Source organism: Strix aluco, chromosome 21 (assembly GCF_031877795.1).
Source record: "Strix aluco isolate bStrAlu1 chromosome 21, bStrAlu1.hap1, whole genome shotgun sequence".
Taxonomy (NCBI): domain Eukaryota; kingdom Metazoa; phylum Chordata; class Aves; order Strigiformes; family Strigidae; genus Strix; species Strix aluco.
Window position 1 is genome coordinate 13161025 of NC_133951.1, and position 21650 is coordinate 13182674.

The window sequence follows — 21650 nt, forward strand, 5'->3', positions numbered from 1 at the left end:
CATTTTGACCCACTTCAGCTGAAGTCTTGTTGCAATATTAGACCCCAAAAAGGAGGCTTTCCTCCCACCCGAGGCTGCTTTAGTCCCAGCAGAGCCCAGCACTGCTTCTGGGGCAAACACAAGCATTATGGGCAATGCAGTTAACAGTTTCTGAAAAGCTGGATCAGCCTCACTGACCTCAGATCACTTCTCCCGGCTTTATATTCTACCACCGTAAGCAAGTAGAGAAATGGCCACACGATTTGAGGGCAACGGGGTTATTTTAAAATTAGAAGAGGCTTCGAACAAACTATTCCATGGATTTATTTTGTAAGTTTACCTTTTTCTTTTTGAATATCAAGGACAGCAACACAGTAAAAATCTATGCAAGAGATGGCATGAAGCATGCTATTAAACCAGGGAAGCCTTCGCGAGGTGTCAGAGCCATGATAAGTCCTGTTTAAACTTTACCCAGAGCTAAACACCAAGTGTCAACATGAGCCGCTGCCCAAGCTCTCTGATCAGGCCAGGCAAACATCCAATCAGAAGTATAAATCAAAGCCAAGACACATCCAAGTGAGACTGGAGTGTTTAACTCTACAATTCCCATCTGACCAGGACTTTCCCAGCAGGTTACCCACAGCCAGGTCTCTCCCCAGACATTTATTTATATAAGAAACCCATCTGTATACATTATTTTTGTATTTATTTTCCCCTGGTAGGCACAGACACAAAGCAAATGCTCCGCAGGGTACACGGTGTACCAGCCCTGCAGCATCCGCGGGGACTGCTGGTAGATGTTGTATTTGCTTTTCCTCCTGCCCCATCTCCCCACCACCAACCCTGCTGGCCCCGGGAATCTGTCAGCCGGCCCAAAATTACAAATAACAGGAGGGAAAAACCACACTCCTGATCTGATCAAGTGGGAAAGGAGAGGGAGGGTCACACGTTAGCTTGGGGGGTCATCGGGCTCCCTTCACGTCAACCTTCCTCCCCCTAAACCAGGGACTATATTCCCCATGTGAAGGGGCACAGCAGGGAGGTTCTCTCCTTTCGGGAACTCTTTAAAAAACCCCAAATGCCACTTTCTTAAACCTCCATCACAGCCCACTGTTACCTACAAGACCAAGGACGACATGACATTTTGGCTGCCAACAGCATATGCCTTTGGGAGCTGTTGGCCACAAAAGTCACACCGTTTGCTTCCAGGAGTGGATTTTGCAGTTTCCCCTGCCCGTTCTGGTGCCGGGAGAAGAGGGACCCGCTCCCACAGCCACCCACACTGTCACCCCACAGCCTCCCAGCCCACTGCCCTGCTCCGGCGCGTACCCGTGTGTCAGCATCCACACACCTTAACACATGAACGTGTTTCAGGCTGGCAGTCTGTCCGCTGAGCTCTCTAAGCTTCAGATTAGGCCTTCGAGTGATGTAACTCATAATTAAAAACCCATGTCAATATCCTGAGAACTTTTTTTTTCCAGATTGGGCAAAAGAAAGGTTAAAAAACACCATCTGTCATGGTGATTTTTTTTCATATTTCTCTGTCCTTTCCCTCGTTAAAGGGAAGCGGGGAAGGAAGAATGTTCATTTGAAGCTTGCAACATGTTTTATTAATTGATGGCAAATAATCCTAAGATAAAGTGCACAATAAATTTTTTAATGAGAACATATGGCGGGGAAAATTGATAGGACTGAGCCTTTGAAGATTTCCTTGTGAGCACAGTTACAAAAGGAGCAGGCAGACTCAGAGGGGAGCCTAAATATTCCTCAAAGGGAGACCAAGGCAAGGGGCAGGCGGGGGGATCGCTGCCATCGCCAGCCAAGTACCAAGTGCTCCAGCTAGACATGGTCCCCAAAGCAATGCCCCAAAACCCAATGGTTCACAGACGGTCTAAACTCAAAAGTGTTAAAGCTCTCTAAATTCACCTGTGACTTTGATCCACACCAGGTGCCTTGGTGCCACTGGCTCTGGAGATGCTCCTCGGCATCAATGGGTTAGGAACAGGCTTAAGCTAAACTGAAATAAGCTGTTCATAAAGAGCAAGTGGCTCAGGAGTTTATGCGCATTTGGCCACCTGAATTAAACAAGAGTGAGTTTGCACAGGGATGGAGATTTGCTTTGGTCTGCTGTAGAGCTAACAGACCCCATCCTGGAATGACTTTGGTAAAATCAGGAGGAAAAAATCTTGTGTTTTCACATTGCTTCCTGCTAAACCCCATGGATGAGCTTTTGCTCCTCCATAACCTGTTCTATGCAAAGCCATGCTGTGTGGAGACGATGCACCAAGGACATGGGACCCCTGAACCGTGCCCTGTGCCCACAGCATCCCCTGCCCCTCCTCGCTTCCCTCGCTGTAAAACTGTCACTAAACAGCAGCTACTTGGGCTCCGTGCTAAGGAAGGCAGCAAAGCCCAAGCCAAAGGGAAATGCCCAAAAGCACATCAGGAACTGTCTACCATGAAGTGTTTTTTCTTAATAATGCAATCCATTTATTTTAGATTTCTTAGCAGCACCCAGTTGTGCTGCAGACACATTCACAAAAACCAGGAACGTGACGGGGAGGACGGTATTTAAAGCAACATCTCTGACAAAAATAAATAAATAAAAATCACCTCCCAAGAGCAAGCTGATGCCCATGCAGCCATATCCACATTAAACACAGGATTCCTCCAGGGATGAAGAGACTTAGGAGCACAGGACCCCAGCTGATTTTTAGAGGGCTTATGCTCACTTCGGCACCTCCAAATATCCCATTCTAATACACGTCCGTAAACAGTTACACCCTCCAAACCAAACACACCCCGGCCCTTAATCCACCACTCCCAGAGGAGCCTGAGAAAACAGCCAAGTCTTGCAGGGTATGATGAGAATTAGCTCATGTAGCCAAGTGCTCCCCACCACCCACCAGCACATTTCGGCACTCGTGAACCAGTTCTACATCAACAAAGCCCGACCCCTGCCCTGGCAGTGTCTGTCTGCTGGGGATAATACCTTCAAAATACATAAGATTCACTGCACATGTTTTGGGAAGGAATTTTGCCTTGTATCCTGCAGCGAGACACAGCTCTGGGTGATTCAACACGTGTAGCATCCCCTCAAGCCCCATCATGGGGTGCAGATGCCCAAACAGCCCCAGGGATTTGGGCTCAGACTGGTGCTGCAGGGCTGGAGACCACGCAAACCAAGTTCTACAAGCAAGCAATGTCCCCAAACATCATCAAACAGTCACTTTAAAATACAACTAAATCCCCCATTAAATGGAAATGAAGAAATAATGAAATGAAAAAGGCATCTGGCTTTCATGTTGTTCATGATCAGTCAGGAAAGTGGCTCTCCTCCACTGAAATTTAACTTTCAGGTAGGAAAAGTCACGATTCACATGGTTCCAGGAGCTGGAGCTTTAAAGAAAATAGCCTCAGAGTGGAGAGCCCGGTGCTTTTCCAGTCTGCCGATATTTCTTGGCCCCGTTCGATTCAGTCATGAGACCTGGCCAGGGCACCTCGGGTCAGGAGCTGGAAGTGCCAATTTGCATCTGTAACCCATTAACCACAGGCAGATACGGATATTGAAAGAACTTTGATTTAAAAACATATAGCCCCAAAATAAGATGCCTTGCACCTGGACTTCACAGCTTTTTACCATTCATTTGGGACTCCTGCCTAATACTTTTAAGACCCTGATGAGATGGACAAACAGTTCTGGACCAGGAACACACCAGAGGCTTATAAATAAAGATATTTTTCAGTAGCACACGATAGAGAGTGCTTCCATTTTCAAGCGACCAGCAATATAGCCCTTCAGGGGAGCAGTGAAAACCAGATCTTTTGAAGATATGACCTGAAAACAGCCATCAGCCCCCACCCACACTGCTGCTCCTGCAAGATCCTGCCCTGAGCAGCATGGGAGGACCCCCAGCTTCCCAGTCCCGGCTGATCCTGGTGGCCCGAGCCAGCAGAATTTCTCTCATTCTTCACGTGGACTTTCACCGCTCAAATCAAACACGGGGGCAGAGCTGCTGAGCAGCGTGGGCAGGTGGCAGCAATGCTGGGGGGAGGATGGGCAGGCCTGGCCAACCCTGCTGACTTTCCCACGCTTTCCATGATCCCTTTTTATCAGTTTTGTGACCAGAGATGTCAAGGACTTTCTAACAGTGCCAAAGGTGCCTCTCTGGTCTCGTGGGGTGCCACTGGAGAGATTTTGCCTTCCTATGGGGGAGTTCCTCCTTGACACAGCAGCCAGATCCAGGGCAGCTCTGGGACCTGACACATGGGAACACCTCAGTGCCACCCTCAGGAACAAAATACTCCAAAAGATTCCCAGAGCCAGCAGCCCCCCCTTATCATCTAACCCACCAGCACCAACTCCTGCAAAACAGCCCCAGGGCAAAGAAAAAAATGTCCCCCAAAAAGGAGGGGGTGAGCAGCAGTAATAGGAAGGGAAGCAGCAAACAAAAGTTGGTTGGACACTAAAACAGGCTCAGGATGCCATTGGGACCCCGGGGTGGTGGCAGTACAGCCCCAGGAAGAACCTGCTTTAGGGAAAGGCTTTTGGAGAGGCTGGGATCACTATCGGTTCGTTTAACACAATATCCCGGGTTCAGCAGAAACACCTCCCTAAGCCACCAGCTCCAGCAACTGGCCCTGGATCGCACTCCATTCTCCTCATCCTCCTCTGCACACGCAGCCTCTTCCCGTAGCCCTGCTCATTTCTAGCAGGATTTCCAGCTTTCTGTGGCAGGTTTTGAAGGAAAAGATGTTTCATCATGTCGCAAGTCAAAACTAAACACCTGGCAGGGGCAGGAGGACGGTGAGGGCTTAAGGGGAGGGTGCTTCTTGAAGGAACAGGGTGTTATGTGCCTGGAGAACTGTATGCCCACTGCTGCCCTTCCTCCCCGCCAGTTCCCTGCTCTTTACCAAAAGGCACAGATCAACCTGTACATGCACAATATTCACTGTTGTTCATGCACCTACTTCCAAAAGCCTGCTCTTTATCCCTGCCAGTTAAAAAAGTCCTGGGACACGGGCAGGATAGGGAGGACAGAAAGAAATATTTTTCCCATTGCAGCTCCTAAAATTAAGATACACAGAAAACAAAGGCAAAACCAAAAAAGGTAAGAAACACCATAAAAGTATTTGCAACATTTATCTTAAACGTCATTGGAGCAAAAGGCAATCAGCAGTGAACTGGGGTCTTGCCTATCACTCTTAAAAATCATCCAGTTCCGTTAACACAGTAAAAGCAACGTGCAAGTATGTGTATATATATTTTTTTTAAACATATATATATATAATTTTTCCCACAGAACTTTGGACTAAGTGGAAAGTTGGGCCAGGAATCCTATGAGAAGAGAACAGGATTTCCCAGGAGATTTCCATCACTTCCTCCCTACCCCCAGGCCGGAAAGCTGGTGCTGTGAGAATCGTCCTTCTCTGGGTAATTTGGCCCATCCTCTTCCAGTGCCGAACAACCTGGGGCCAAACTGATGGGAAACATCAGATTATCTCTGTTTTTTTAATTAAAAACAAAAAAAAAAATTATGTAAATATCGTTCACGATTTGGATAAAAGTTCAGACTTGAGAAGCCATTTTCAAACTGGGACTCTGCGATCAGATGTGGGCGATAAAGCTATCAGAGCCTGAGGTTGTTCCAGAAGGACGCTGCTTTGCAGTGGGACCCACAAGCTGAAATTTCAAGCCACCGATGCAACACAGACTGGGTGCTCTTTAGAAAATGGGGCTTCAGTTATTTGGAGCATGTCTTGTTACTATCCATTCAACAATGAGGCATCCAACTTTGGCATTAAAAAAATCCATCAAAGGGGGAAAGAGTAGGATCAGCAGGATACAGGTTTTCAAGAAAAACCCTTTCTTCACTCCTCAGGATCCAGAATTCAGGCCATTCCACCCTCAGTGTGCTCCTTGGGACAGATATACTATATAAAGTGGAGCTTCTCTACTAAAAAAAAATATTTTCATTGTTTTTTAAGTTGGACTAAAGATACTTTGCCTTACTGGCTGGCATACCAAAGAAGAAATCATAAATCTTACCCAATTTTAAGGAACGGGGGTTTTGTAAAGAAAATCAGAATGCAACATGCAGCCCTGTCATACTTGGTTACTGTCCCCATCAGCAGCCTGTCCAAAGGGAGCCCCAGGAGGCCAACAATTCGCCCTATGCCAAAGAAAAATTAATTTGTGACTTCAGAACTTCAGGCAGACTGGGAAATATGACAGATTTAATTTTTTGCAGACCTACAATAACGAATCACTTTCCCTTCACAGTCACAGACAAAAACCTGCAGAAAATGCTTTGCCCATCTGCTCCTTCCCCACAGAGCAATGCAGTATCTGTAATTCTTTTTTTCTGTCTAGAGACTAGATGGCATGTCCTTGGGAATCTCATTGCATCATTATGTGCATGAAGCAGTACGGGCAACAGCACCAAAAAATTCCAGTTTCTAAAGAGACAGAAAATAAGGATTAGCTACCAGCTGAAAAACAAACTGAAAACGAGACGTTTGGATGTCCCTCACTTCCAAACATCCAGCCCTACTACATAAATAAAACCCACCAAAACTATCCAACCTTGCACCACAGCCAAGGTTTCCCCAGATTTGTTGTCTCTACTACTCTTTCTGCTCTGATTACCACCAAATGCCATACTCATTTCTTTATGGTAGCTTTTTTGGACCTCGCTGTTCCCAAGCAGACACCAAATTCAGCCACAGAGTCCCATCACTCACCTAAGGGATTTTCTCTCTACAAGTCCTTCCAATCAAGAAAATACAAATCTTAAAGGAAAAAGATAAGGAAGGATCTCAGGAGCTGGACTGGGGCTTTTTCTGACTTCAAAACCTGGAGGTCTCACCTTTGTGAGGAAAGAGCAATGCCCACACCCAAGTCGGCACACAAAACCAGCCCTGTGTGCTCAGCAGCCATAACTCACCCACATTTCGGACAGTAATTAGCACTGTGTGTCCCCCCCCATCCCTGCCCACACTCAAGGAGGTCTCAGGTCGGCAGGGAGGAGGTGGGAAGGGAAAGGAGGGGTGTTTAGAGTGAATTTCAGACTTTCGCATCCCCTCTCCAGATGTGCCGGGTAAGCGGCCGGGAGTGGAATCTGACTCCGGAGGAAGGGATTTAAGACATGATTTAGCAGTTTACCTCCAACGTTTGTCCTGAATTTTTTACGGAGCGGTTCGAAGTCAAGCTGAGAAGTTTCTCAAGCCCTTGTCCAAGCCGGCGGGGCGGCCGCGCCGGTGCCAACCCTCACCCCGTACCTCCCCACAGATTCTAGGAACTTTACCCGAGCGAGGGAGGAATTTTTCTGCAACCTCCCTACCTCGCCCTGTGCTTTTTGGCTGGGGCTGCGTAATACCGTTTGGCCTGACCTGGCAGCCAAGTGCCAAGGTATATATGTACGTACCGATCAAAATGAATGGAGCTGCTGAATTAAGTGTTGGAGCAAAACCCTGCAGGACAATAAAATCCATTGATGGTGGAGTGGAGTCCAAGTCTCCATTGCTCTGAGCCAGAGCTCCCACAGCAGAGCCCTCTTGGTCTGAGCCATCCCTGCTGTGGGATGGTCACCAGCCTCCCGGCTGGATTCCTCCTGGGGAAAAGCCACTTCTCTCTGGAAACACGATGGGCAGACCTCTGCTGCCAGCTCAGTGCGGGTTTAAGTCTTCTTTCGGGGCCCCTACCACCAAGCTTGTAGCCCTCTCAAGGGCTGCCCAAACCCACACTCATTGGAGGAGGGAGCCCACATGCAGACAATGTCCTCCCGCTCATTCAGTCCACATAAACTGAGACTAGGCATGGTTAAGCATGCATTGGTCTAAGCCGAGTCCAGCTCATGCCCTGGAAGCTTGCGTGACTCGAAGCAATGGTGGCTGCATGTCCCTTCGCCTCAGCAGTTCTGTCCAATGCTTTCCTTTTGCCATCCAAAGCAAAGAGTGGAAGCAGCTTCCAGCTGCCATGCTGAGTTTGGGAGTGAGAAATCTCACTGCAGCTCATAAATGGAGCTAATTCGATACGGACAGCCATTGACAAGGGATACATATTTAAAAAAAAAAAAAAAAAAAAAGGATGTCATTTTTACAGTTGCTCTCTGGCTCTTTTCTGACCATAACCACACTTTAAACACTAGTTTATGATGCAAACAGCCAACAACCTACTGCTGGAAGCTTGTGGAACGAGCTACCCACTTCGCAGAGATAGCAACAGCCCAGGTAGACATGGGCAAGCCAGCTCGCTTGAAGGCTGAGCCAGGACAAGACGACTTGCTTGGCTCTGGGATGCAAACCACCGCTCTGAGCCATTGATGCTGGCCATCTGCATGTGAAAAAGCAAACATATAAATAAAAATTACTGTGAATGGCAGAAAACGATGCTGGAGAACATTCCCACTGGTTTGGCTTCTCCTTAGCCCTGGAAGCAGAGCTGTGCCGCAGCCAACGCTCGGCCAGAGCCAGCCTGCAATCACTCGCCCACCTCCACGCCCGGGCGTGCAGGCTGGGCTGCAAACCCTCTCCCACCCACGCTTGTTGGAACAAGGGAGAGGCTGTACGCTTGTAGCTTTGAAAAATTATTAATAAAAATGCCAATTGGTTGGTCAGAGCTTTTTTTCTTTAAAAAAAATCTGGTTTTGAATGACACAAACCCTCCTGTATTGCAAAAAGTCATCTACCACAGGTCAGTTTTACAAACAGCAGAGTTTGCTTTCTGCAGAGGACTGATCCATGGTCTGCCTGGGCTTTGGGTGAGGACGGAGGTCAGAGAACTCACTGGGCTGCCTCTGGGATGGACTGCTGCATGACCCAAAGGGCTCGTTTCAGCTCTCTCCCACGGTAGCTTGTTTCTGCCGTTGAAGGCAGGGGAGATTCATGCTCAGTGGCTGCACAGTTGCCACCAAACTGGTTCCTGGGGGCTGCTGGCAGGGACACCCCAGTACACATGGGGAGTCCGAAGTGCAGCAAACAGGCCAGGGCAGATTCTGCACCGCGTTCCCCCCTCGCACATGGCCACTCTCCAGCAGCTCTTGAACACGTAACACCCTCACTCTATTTGCTGGATCCTAAAAAAAACCAAGATGAGCCAAGAAGTGTGCGGGATGCCCAACCTGAAAGCTGCCACACAAAAAAAATGCAACCTCAGCCTCTCTTATTTTTACTTTTTTTTCTAAAGGACAGTTATGTAGTTTCCCTCTGTGTGTCTGTGGATCTGTCATTCTGATAACTTCAGAAGTTATTTAGATAAACCAAGCCTTTGGCCAGTTTCAAGCCTGTTCGGGAAAGGATGGACCTCCTAAAGGATGGCAGAAGATAGCCAGGGAGAGGAAGGGAAGCCTGTGGATGTGGTGACTGAGAAATGACTGCCCTGTGGACACACACCACATAGATGCATTGGACATAAGAGAATTTACCCAGAGAAAGCTTTTGTGAATGCCCCAGTAATGGGAAAAGCTTTCACCCATCTGTCCTGCTAACAGAGTAAGTTTCTCACAACTCCACCCCACCTTTGGAACAAGATTTATAGGATGGTAGCAATTTATTTCTAGCCCTCTTGAGCCAGATGTGCAATAGGTGCACACCAGCACCGGAGCAGAGTCTCACGCTGCACCCAGCTCTTCCGAAAAACCCAGCCATAACCTCTCACACTCACTGTTTACCACATTCCTGCAGCCTGTGCCGATGCCACTGCAAAGGCCGGGACCCTCCAGCAGGCAAAGCATGTGAAAATGGCCATAAAGACTGATGAGGTCACACCGTGCCGTTCACACGGACTCACCAGCCCCTACAGTTTTCTCCACCACAGCAAACCCCGCCAGTGCAAGCAAAGCCTACTGATCACCCTGCGGTTACCGGCAGATCTCATTAATGCAATTCACCCTCCTGAAGATCATAATTAAATTTAAAAAAAAAAAGAGAGAGAGAGACAGGTGGCACACCCTTAAATAGAGAGGTTTTCATAATGGTTAAACATTGGCCTGGAGCCAGACCGCAGCTCTGAAAGCTCAGGGGCAGGAGGAAGGGACTTGGGATCTGAACTCCAAATTTCACAACTGGTCCCATGCATGCACAGGGACTAGCCCAAACCCCCACATTCAGGAGGTTGAAGTCAGATCTCGATCTGAATTTGGTGGCTTGGGCCAGTTTCAAGAAACACAAATTACCTCTACTTATTATTATTAATAATAATAAAGTGTTATTTTATGCAGGAGCTTTGAGGTTCATTGTGATATGCAGACAAGCGGTTAGACCAGGGGCGAAACGCGCAGCTGGTGGGAGCAGGTGGGATTTGCATTGTCTCCAGCGGCTCCCAGCGCCGGGGCCGAACTCTGCCTGAACTCCAGGATGGGAACAGGCCACATGCAGATCTCAGCACCACCTCAGCTCCCCACCAGCCCCCGGCTTGGGCATTCACCTCCAATCCCCCCTCCCGGCTGCACAAAAGCAGCAGCTCAAGCCTCCCACACCTTCACCGTGAGCACCACCCGCCGGGCTTGTCTCCTGCCATGGCCACAAGCCCAGGACTGGCTCTTGGTCTTCTGCCAGAGAAGAAATTTCACCAGTCAGAAGCAGGGCAAGGTCAGACACCAAATCAGTTTGGTGCAACCCACACGAGCTCAAGTCTGCATACAGTAATCTTGTTGGGCTTTGGGGCAACGCTTTGTGAATATGGCTGTCTAGTTGTTCTTTTTGTACTGCCCTGTTCTGGGAGTTTGTTTAGTAAAAGAAGAACCAAAATTGCAAAATAAAGATGTTGCTTCAACCTGCAAAAGAAGGAGGGAGGGCTGGAGCCTGGAGAGGACCCCCTGGATCATCTCTTTCCAACCTGACTTCCAACAGATTTCCAAGAGCTGAGAAATGCCCAGATGATTAAAGGTCCATTAAATATTTTATTTAATGCTTTTTTCCTGAGCTGCTGGACATCTTCACACCAAACGAAACCGAGCCAGCAAAACCCTCTGTGCTCCCTAGAAAAGCACCCAGATTAGCAGCATTTCTGCTGATGCCAACTGCTCTACGAGCTCCCACCAGCTCAGAACCTGACCCCAACCCCTCAGGGGACAGTTTTGCTTCTTTCCTTGCAACGCAGAGGATCTTTGCCATGCACAGCCAGGTTGGTGTCTCCAGACTGGCCTCCTTCAGGCTAAGACCACTGGAAGAGCTGATTATGTTCCTCAGTCGTGTTTGCAAACGAGTGCTCATTTCCCACTGGCCGGGCAATCGTGGGCATTTTGTCCCTTTAAATCCTTGGTTTTGGCCAACGATACCAAACACCAAGCAGCCCTCACTGCAGACGCTCAACATCATCAGATTCAAGGAGTAGGTAATTAACATTGAAAGGTGTGATTGCAGCCAAGCAGGCTGGCTAATCAGCTACTGATTGTGCTCTGATGTCCTAGATCATTTAGAAATATAATCTGGAGGTGGTGGGAGGGACAGGGGAGCACTAACTGGAATTACTGTGGAAATGCAGTATCCCTTTCCATGTCTAAACACTCCACAATTATGGCAGTGACTCGGTTACCTCCTTATTCATCAGGCCAAGTTCCCAAGCTAAGGAACATGGAGGTATTTTTTCCTCCAGCATTTTTCTGCACCCGGTCAAATGCAGCTCTGCAATACTGCAATGCTTTCCAGGGTACTGCATTCGCAGTTGGATCGGGAAAAAAAACCAACTTCGGGGTCAGTTTGGTATCTCTGCCTCCCTTAAATCATAAAACACAAACGCCCATTTCCTATTCCCGCACTGCTGTAACACAGACCCATCCCACCCGCACACACACAGCCAGGCTGAGGCTGTTCAGAGGAGGACACACTATGGTTTGGAGATTTCTGTATCACAGATTACCGACTCTGTGGATCTTGTAAGGCCATTAAAGTGATGGATTACTGTGACTACGTCCAGACGTTCCACAACAAAACAGTTTCTTTAAAATTCTGTACAAACCAAACCCCATGCTTCATGTATAGGGTATTTCATAAGTGGTAGATGGGCTATATTAATAGTTGGGGTCCTGCTTTGATGAGCTGGAGACCACAAGGAAACCTCTGGTTGATTTGGCCTCAGGGAACTATCATTGGCTTACTGAAACTCAGAGCCCCAAAGTGCCTATAGCTGGGACCTCAGCAGAGTAGGGAGCTCTCAAGAATGACTTACTACACAGCTGAAACCTACCACCGCACCCCTCCATCACTCTGCTCTTCCTTATCCCTCACAACATCTTTCCACTAAACAAGCCACCCCGTGGCACAGCAAGGGCATGTAGCAAAGCACTGCAAATCTCCTTGGCCAAGCTCTTTGTTTGCATGCCAGAAAAACGCGGTGGAAAGCTGATACTGTGCTGAGAATTTCATCCTCTCTTTTCTGCAGACCTGTGAGCCCATCACCAGTCACGGTGTGCCAGGACAGAAAACACTCCCCAAGCCAGAGCCACAGGGTGTTGTCCCACCTTGTGCAAAGGAGATTAGAAACCAGGATCCTACACTACAAACAACGACGCTTTCCTTCTCCTAGCTTTCAGCAGATCATCGCTCTCCCTCCCCTTTTTAATTAATTGAAACAATCCCTCTACAAAAATGTTTCTGGTTTTCCAACCCATGAGGGTTTCCACATCTTCCCCCGCCGCTGTCAGAGGGGAGGGCAGCCCTGGGATGTCAGCGCGGTGGGAAAGCACACAGACCTGGGAATCATCTTCGGCGAGCCTGTGTCCCGCGCAACGGCTGTTTGTTTTGGATGCGAAGCCTGGTGCGTTGGGTTAGATGTTAGTCAAACTGACCTTTCCTGTTTTCTGAGTCAACGGTCCTAGATCAGGCAAGTCAGGCACAAGATGTTGAAAATTAATCAGCATCTGGGGCTGACAGGGAACTGCTTGATTGGAGAATTGGCATGTGGTAGGAGCAAACAGCCACATTTTCTCAGCTGAAGCGAGGATCCCTAACGCTCTGCTAAAAAGCCTGCCTGGGGCCACCATGAACCACTGCAGAAGGAAGCTCCCATAAAACACTGAGCAATCACAACCCCACCACGGAGTCATCTGAAAGCACTCAGCATCCTGCATGGTCAGACTCCACGTGCTGATTGCCTGGACTGAGCCTGCACAGGAGGGAACCACCGATTTCCCTGGGAGACCAGCACCAGGCAGGGAGTTAACGAGTCACAGCATTAGCTTCGTTAGCCCAATCCACCAGATTCCCCTAAAACAGCCCAGTACTTTCTGCTATTTGCCTTAAGAGCCTTACCCAGGCAGAGAGGTCTCCTCTCGCACATGGACATGCTCCACAGTCACCTGGTTGTACTCCTGGCTTTTTCTTTCACAAACGCTGCCAGACCAGTAAGACTGGATTTGATTTTCTTTGGGGGATTTTTTTTTTTCTTTTCTTATCCCAAAATATATCCCTGCTACCCCAGTAACACAGAAAAAATGTGGGCGTTATCTGTGTAGTTTCAGGTAATCTTGGAGACCTCAGTTTTGCCACCTTCTCGGGGACTGTTGTTCAGACTGTCTCAGAGAAACAGAATTCTTGGAAGTTATTTGGTCTGAACACCAAACCTGCACCATTAGACCCCAAAAGATAAAGGACCTGATTCTAGACCCAAAGGTCAGTCTTTGAGCCAACTTAGGGCAAATGTTAAGGTGACAGACAAGCAAATAACTAAATAAAAAGCCCATGAGGAGTTGTATGGGAGCCTGTCTTCCTACAGATAGTCCTCAGCATCTGCAGATTCTCTGAGGTCTCACACTGCTGTTCTTTTTCTCAGCAGTGTTTTACTGTATCTTCACAAATTACCAAAAAACCTGATCTCCTCTCCATCCTCTTTGTCGAATTTGGCTGAAATCAGAGCAGGAGTTCAAAAGGGGGATGCATGGCACTGATGAGGGAGGAGCAGACACACATATACATACTCACACTCTGGTTTGAGTTCAGGCACACAAAAGGGATGCTAAGAAGCCTCGCTAATAAGCGATTGGAAAAAAAAAAAAAGTGAAACCAACTGTTTTATAAAGAGCAAACATTCCCCACTGCCAGGCCCCGGGGCCGGTGGTGCGAGGACGGTCCCATCCCGGGTAGAGCTGATCCAAAATCCTCCTTTGTTTCTCAGCTTGGCTCTTCAAGTTTTCTTTGCCTTTTTTTTTCCTTTTCTTTTTTTCTTTTCTTGATTTTTTTTTTTTTTTTGTAAGGTAACAATACCTCCTTTCAGGCACTGCCAAAGTCCTACTCAAGCCCACTCAGATAAGAGCTGGCAGGAAAGGTAACTGCCATCAATATTTTGGTGAATGTTAACTACCTGAGGACAGACTGGGTAGGGGATCACAACAGTCGGTTGCGAGCACCTGGGCTATGTTTAAAAACACCACATTAAAAGTCATCTCCCTCCCCGGATCCCCCTGAATTCCCAGTAAAGTCTCTCCAGCGTAAGTGGCTGTAAAAGACAGCGCTTAGCAAGTCGGGACTAAGTCGACAGTCATGCTCCACACGAAGGTACGTTTTCATGATGCTTCTTTTGCGGCCGTTTCATTTACTCCACTAAAATATTATTCTTCAGCCAGAGTTTATTTTGGATAAGTGCGGCAAGTAGAATTTGTAGCCCTAAATTCTCAAGTGCAGGTTTCAGAATTAAATGTTTTAAAAAATAAAATAAAATAAAATAAAATTGGGGATGTCTTTTTTTGCTGGGGTTTCCCAGAGAGTTGCGGGCTATCGCTCCCTCACCCGGGCTATGGGAAAGCAGCGTTTTGTCTGTCTTTTCTGAAGGCAGCACCTGTTTTCATCCTTTTCTTCAAAGTCAAAAATCGTTTTGTATGTTATGAGTAGGAACCCAGGATTACGATAAAGAGTGGTTTCAGACTGACAGCAAATTAAACTGCAAGCCAAGGTATATATACACCATTCGGAGACATATTTATAATAGGTTTTTTCCTAAAACCAGAAAATATAATGATATTCTGTCATGGAGTCTGAGACTTGCTGTGTTATTATTAAGACATAGCAAACATTTCTAGGTAAAAAACCAGGAGCTGGATGGTGTTATTCTCAGAATAAGCTTTTCCCACTTAGCAGCAGGATGACTTTTTTTCTCATGTTCGTGCAAAAAAAGTATGATTTTTGCCAAGTTAAATGGCCAGTGCATATTTCTAATCTGTCACAGATAGGAGAGGCAGGTAGACAGGCAGACGCAGAAAAACCAGTACTGCCTGCCCTCCTGACTTCTGTTTTTCTATCATGCTCTGCTTTGCTATATTAATTTTAACGCGATGAGTGTTACACTATTTTTTCTTTTAACCATAAGCACGCTGTTCCTGCAACAGCTGTTCCTTCTTTTTTGGTACATAAATAAAGCAAATGAAGACAGAAAGAAAATGGAATACATGATACGCCCTTGCAAAGTTTCACTATTAAATAAATAAATTTTAAAAAGGCAATTCTGTTTACGGAGTAAATAGCGATTTAGAAAGAAATTAAAAGAGCATCTCTGGCTCAGCTGCCCAGCGCCGGAGCGGCTGCTGGGCTGTCCTGCCCCTTGGAGCCTCCAGGTTGGGACGGGTCCGTACGGAGACCTGGACCTCGGTCCAGCCTCAGGGCAGGTATTTAAAAACAGCCTTTAATTTCAGCGCCTTTTGAACAGGGCTCACAGTCCTTACCCGGCTCCTTTAGCCCCCCACCCTGGGAAACTCCCTTAATTATCAGCATAGGGCAAAAAGGGGGAAAAATGGGTGAAGTAACAATGAACACCTCAGGGATGCTGGTCTGCTAGGAGCATCACACCAGCCCCGAGTCTCCAGGTGCCCAGCAATGCCATCCAGCCACCACCATCAAAAACGGGCACCGTAAAAATGCCTCGAAATGCTTTTCCCACAGGAAAAGGAGCCTGGGAGCTGCTCGGTGCCACATCCCTTGCTTCCTGGGACAGAGCACCCCCAGCATCCATGGGGAGCAGGAAAACCACGTCCCACACTCAGCAGCATCCTTGGGGTTAGGAAAATGCTGAGTGCTCGCTCCCGGTCACATCCTGCCCCTAACTGATGGAGAGACACAGCCGTGTCCAACAGCGGAGAGACCAGCGCAAAAAAGGGCCCAAATTTAAGCAGAGCGAACCTGGACCGTGGCGGTTTCAGCATCCCCCCCAGTGGGTGCTCATCGAGGGGAGGAAGGGGCTCACACAAAACCAGACCCTGAGAAGCGAGGGAACTGGGTGGCCCCGAGCACACCCTTTGCTTTCCCTGCTCCCAGCAGCCCCGAGGAAGAAACACAACGCAAAACGCAAAAAACTTTTTATCTAAATTCTTAGACGTGTCTTAAGATTTATGTTCTATGTAAAATAAAATATTTATATAGCACTCGGGCACATAGCTATGCACTTGGCATAAAAGAGGAACAGCAAGACAGAGATATACGTATTTTCAGTATATATGAGCGCATGCATACGTGAGTCTGTGTTTAGATATATATATATAACTAAAACAAATCCCTGTTTATTACTCAGTAGAGAAAACTGCAGTTTTTTTACATAAATAATCCCAGTGTAAATAAACTCCCCACCCTGAGCAAACTAAATGTGATCCCGTAGCAGATTTCTCTATTTTTCAAATAAATCATCGTTCCACCCGAACATGGACCTGGCAGCTAGAATTTCCAAATCACTCAGGAGCAGCGGTGGGATAGGAGCTGGAAACAACCCAAACAAACAATTTTACAAGTTCCAGAAGTCGAACGCTCCCCCCACCCCCGTATCCACCATCCCCTTTTTTTTAAAATTTCTTTTTTTAATTTGAAGAGCAGGAGGGGTGGGCGCTGCCGCGTTCGTTGGCCCATAGGAAACCGGTGACCCAGGGACATCTGCAAGCCATTAGGACACAGACTTCAGGTAGCTCCCAGAAACACGTGCTGTCCACATTACACCCTCCAAGTATATTTCCACAACTTTACTTCTCCAAATAAACAGTCGGGCTCTCCCTGCATTAGCAAGGAGCTGCACAAACAGGTAGAGAGAATGGCAGTTTTATTCCCCCTTCCAATTCTGATGGATTTCTTGTAAGCTGTTGCTGGGCTGTGTAATTTGAACTATTGCTTAGAAAACATAATAGGGCTGGTTTAAAATTACGGCCATTTATTTATCTGTATGTGACTATGAAACATCATGTACGATTTGCACAGCATGTTCGCTCGCTTCCGCGCTCTACCCGCGCTGCCGCTTATGGGTGCGTGCTCTACGAGACAAATGGGTCAAAATAAAACTTAAAAAAATATATATATATTAACCAGAATCTACCAGAGCCTATAATTAGGCTGAGAGATTTTTTTTAAAAAAATTATAAGCAGGTTTTATACCTTCTAAAGCAATTCTACATCTCTTTAACCTCGCTGAGAGCACGAGCCTTCGTGATGCCACGCGCATCCCTGCACGAGCGTGGGGACACGAGCGGTGGCGGCTGATGCCAGAGTGAATGCAGGCAGCGATACCGACGGCCAGGTACCCATCTGTTTATAAGAAAAAAGGGGAAAAAATAGGTAGGAGGTGATGCTGACCACTCGTGGCCAGCATTCGCTCTAGGGCATTTTTCCTTTTCTGGAGAGCTCAGTATTGTTATGAATGAAAACTACATCTTTTGTCCTCATTACCAGAGCTTTACTTTTAGCTTTGATCAGTTTACCCTGAGTGATTCGAACCAGATTGATTTATCTTAGCATCTGATGGAGAACCACTTCCAGCTCTGGCTGACATCCGCTCCAAGGGGACACCGGGGGATGCTGTGCTGGCAAACAGGGCAAATCCACAGCTGACAGCAGAGCAGCAGACACCTCTGATCAGGCCAAAAGTAGCCACACAAGTTAAAGGAGCACCTTGGGGGAAAAAAATAATAATAACAATAATAATAATTCTCCTCTTTTTTCCTCCTAGGAGAAAAACCCAGCACTTTTGGGAGGGTATTTCCATTCCACTTTAACTGAGCCTGATAAATTTTCCATTTACCCAAGTTTGCAGAGCTTCGAGCCAAACACTGTGAGCAAATAAATAAATAAATAACCCAAAAATGTATCGCTTTAATCTCCAGAAAAGAGCATTTGTGAAGTACAAGGTTGTGCGCAGTGGTTTCCAGCTGTGGGAGAAGGAGCAGAAAAGAACGGCGAGGTTATGTCTATTTGCTATGGCGGAGCCTGCGTCGGAGCCAGGGAGTGTTAAAACTCAGCTCGGAGCTCTGGGATCCAAAATGTGAGTGAGAATAAATCCGTCCCTGGATTTTCCTGTGGGGGAGCAGCTCAGCAAACTCGGGAGCTGCCGATCAGCACCGGTATTTCTTACTAGTGAAGTTAAAAATCCCCATCCTTCCCTCTCCTTTTCTCAGATTCTTATATTTGTAGCATTTTAAAAACTCTTTTCCAGGGGGAAAAAGCCTTTCTCTGATCCAAAAGACCAGAATGCCTTTACCACCATCTCTGAGACTCAGCCTAATCCTCATCATCCCTGGCAGGATCTGGCCCCGGCAGCTTCGTGTTCCCAGGATTATTTTTTAAGTGGTAAATCTCGACGCTATTTAAAGTGATGCTATTTCACCAGCCACAATGAGTGTGCACTTATTTAATAGCTAAAACAGACAGACACAGTCAAATTAACGCTGCCATCCAGCTCAGCCCTTGAAAATAATTAGAATCGTTTTACTGCAATAATCAGAATCATTTTACTGCAGGGCTGAGATTACTCTTCTGAAACTTCTGAACTTCTTTCACTTTATTCTATATAGCGAGTCCACCAAGATGGTACTTCTAGACATGAATTATAATGCCGTAAAAGCAAATATCTTTCAGGCACTTGCCTGGGAGTCTTCAGGCTCCCTGTTACCTTACACGCCGAAAAAGGGGGAAAAAAGTGCCCGTCCTCCAGCTTTCTCACCCATTCCCAGAGCGACGCTTGCCAAGCTTAAATCAACACACTGTGTTGTCTCCAGCTCAAGACATAGCAGCTTTTGAGGGTGCTATATTATCATGACAGGCAGAGAAATACATAGATTTTTAAAAATTAATACAATGACATATACAATACCCAGGAATTCTTAGCTAAATTTACAAAATGAATGACAATTCTGCCCCCAGTACATCACCAGTCAGCTACTGCTCTTCCTCCTTTTTTTTTTAAACTGTACAACGACCTTCTGATAAGGACGTGTCAGAACGTGCCTGAGAAACGCTCGGGCTTTTGAAAAATAGATAGATATAGTACAAAAGGGGACACGACCACAGCTCTGCGCAAGGCAGAGGCGGTCGTGGCACGATGTGTCCATCAGCCCCGGCACGAGGTCACCTCCGGACCGGCTCAAATCCATCGCGGCATCAAGGGCCACCTCGGAAGGGGCTCAACGCTGACCTCGTGTCCCAGGACGGTGGCCGGTCCCACGGCTCTTGGGCAGGTCACCCTATAAACCAATACACAAGCTCCCGTTCCTGCATCAGTAACGCTTCTGAGATGGGAAAGAAATACGTGTCGCTTAACACAGCAGCACCCAAATCGGAGAGATGTAGGATGCCTGCCCTGGAGACTCTACCACGACTGAAAAAAGGTGATGGAGAAAAATTAACTAAAACGTTAACATCTTGTGCTGCACATGAAAACATTCGGCAGCGACCAAGGGGACGGGTGACCCTTCCCAGCTCGCAGCCCTTGTTCGTTAGGAAAAACCCCGAGAGTGCAAAGGCTGTTCAGCTGCTGGAATTATTTTGTGCTTGGTGGGATGCAGCACAACTCTTACTTTTAGTAAAATGTCATTGTTTAGGAGGGAGTGATTTTTATAGGTGGGAGCGATAATTACTCTGCAATTAACTGCGCTGCACCACCCCCAGGACCTGCCTGCCGAAAGCCGCCATCCAAAAACACCGGGGCCAACGGTCCCGGATAAATTCAAAGGCATGATCGTATCTGGCATTCACGTTTTGTGCCATCGATCAATGATCGATACAGTTTTGATACCAAAATTAAGAGATCTGCTGCGGGAACACCTTTTTTTTAGTGAATTTTACTCTAACCCAAATCCTGCCGTTTTGCCCCCATTTCGCACCACAGCAAACAGGAGCAGGGGAAGTGTTCCTCGGGATGGGGAGGCAGCGGCAGCTTCTCCTTGGGTTTCTCGCCGACTGGGGGGAGATCGATTTGTGCCAGAGCACGGAGGCGCCGCTGGCCCGGCGTGAGGTCAGAGGGGACGGGGTGACGTCACAGCCTCCCCAGTGAAGCCAGCGCCCGTCAAACACCCATCCCTTGGCCGGGGGGGGTCGGACCGCCTGCAGCAGGGAGGAGAGGCACGCAGGCGTTAGGAAAGAGCAAACTTCATCAGGCTCAAAGGGGGAGCTGGATCAAACGCCCCCCAGCTCCCACAAAACATCAGTAAAATGCAACTTATTTCAGCACGACAGTTCTAACCCGCATCAATATTGTATTTGTAAGGTCAGAGAGAAAAACCTCCCAAAACACCCCATGCAGGGGCTATTCCCTTTGCTACCAAACCTCTCATCTCCTTCACTCGCTGCTCAGAGGCTTGGAAAGCTCATTTCCTAAAAATTGATGATTTGCTTTAGCACAAGGCAGAAAAAAAACATCAGCCGAGGGCTATAATCCACGCACTTCTTGCTAAAAATCTTCCCTGATGGCTGAGCTTGCCACTTACGACAAAACAATGTTAATTCTTTAAAAAGAAAAGAAAACTTCCATTCTGACGGAAAAGCAGCAACAGCTTGTCGCTTTAAAGGGAACTTCTAAGCTTGCAAAATGACTGTGATTAATCAACTTGCCCATATAGTCTAAATAGTCCATCGAACGGGAATTAAAAATAATAAATCAGAAATTATAAAATTACATGCGATAACATAACTGGAAAGTTCTTTTCCATTTCTCTTTTGTTTATTGTTCAAACTTGTCAAACCACTTTCTTTTGTTAAAACAGATTCTTTTGTAATGAAAAGGCAGAGTCCCTTTCAGCAGATGGACTTTCAGAATGAAAAATGTTCTAATTATTACACTTTTCATTAAATCAATTATCCTCCCAAATTGTTTTTGTGTTTATCTCTGCCAATCAGCAGTAAAGCCACGGAACAATCTGTTGTCACCATATTTTTCTCCTCCAGGTACATTTGTTCAGATTTTTGCTACAGCAGCTCCAGCTGAGATAAGAACAATCTACTGCCGGAGTTTTCTTTGATGTTCCTATAACAAATACATATATTAAAAGAGATTTGTTGAGCTAAATTCCACTCATGCACTAGCCTAGAGCTGAAATTGCCAAGGGAAAACATTTCAAAATTATCTCCTTTAGCATTTGCTGTAAGTTTACCTCTTTCACTGAAAATGACACAAAATCCAGCGTATCTTCTCTCGCACTACTGCATATTTAGCGAAGCAAGGATACAGAATGCTGTGAAAACCATCTTTGCTGTTGCAAGCATAAGAAACCCCAAATGCTCCTGAAGAAAAATCACCCTCTGCTCTCAGTCCCCTTGTTCTTTCAGACAAAGGCTCTGGAAATAGGACAGACACTTACCTTTAAACTCACCCAAACAAAACTACTTTCCAAAAGTTTGCAAGCAAAAAAAAAAAAAAAAAAAAAAAAAATCTCTCAGGGAAAGATAGCAAAAGACAAGCAGGGTCTACCAGGGAGATTGCTTTCAAATGCATTTAT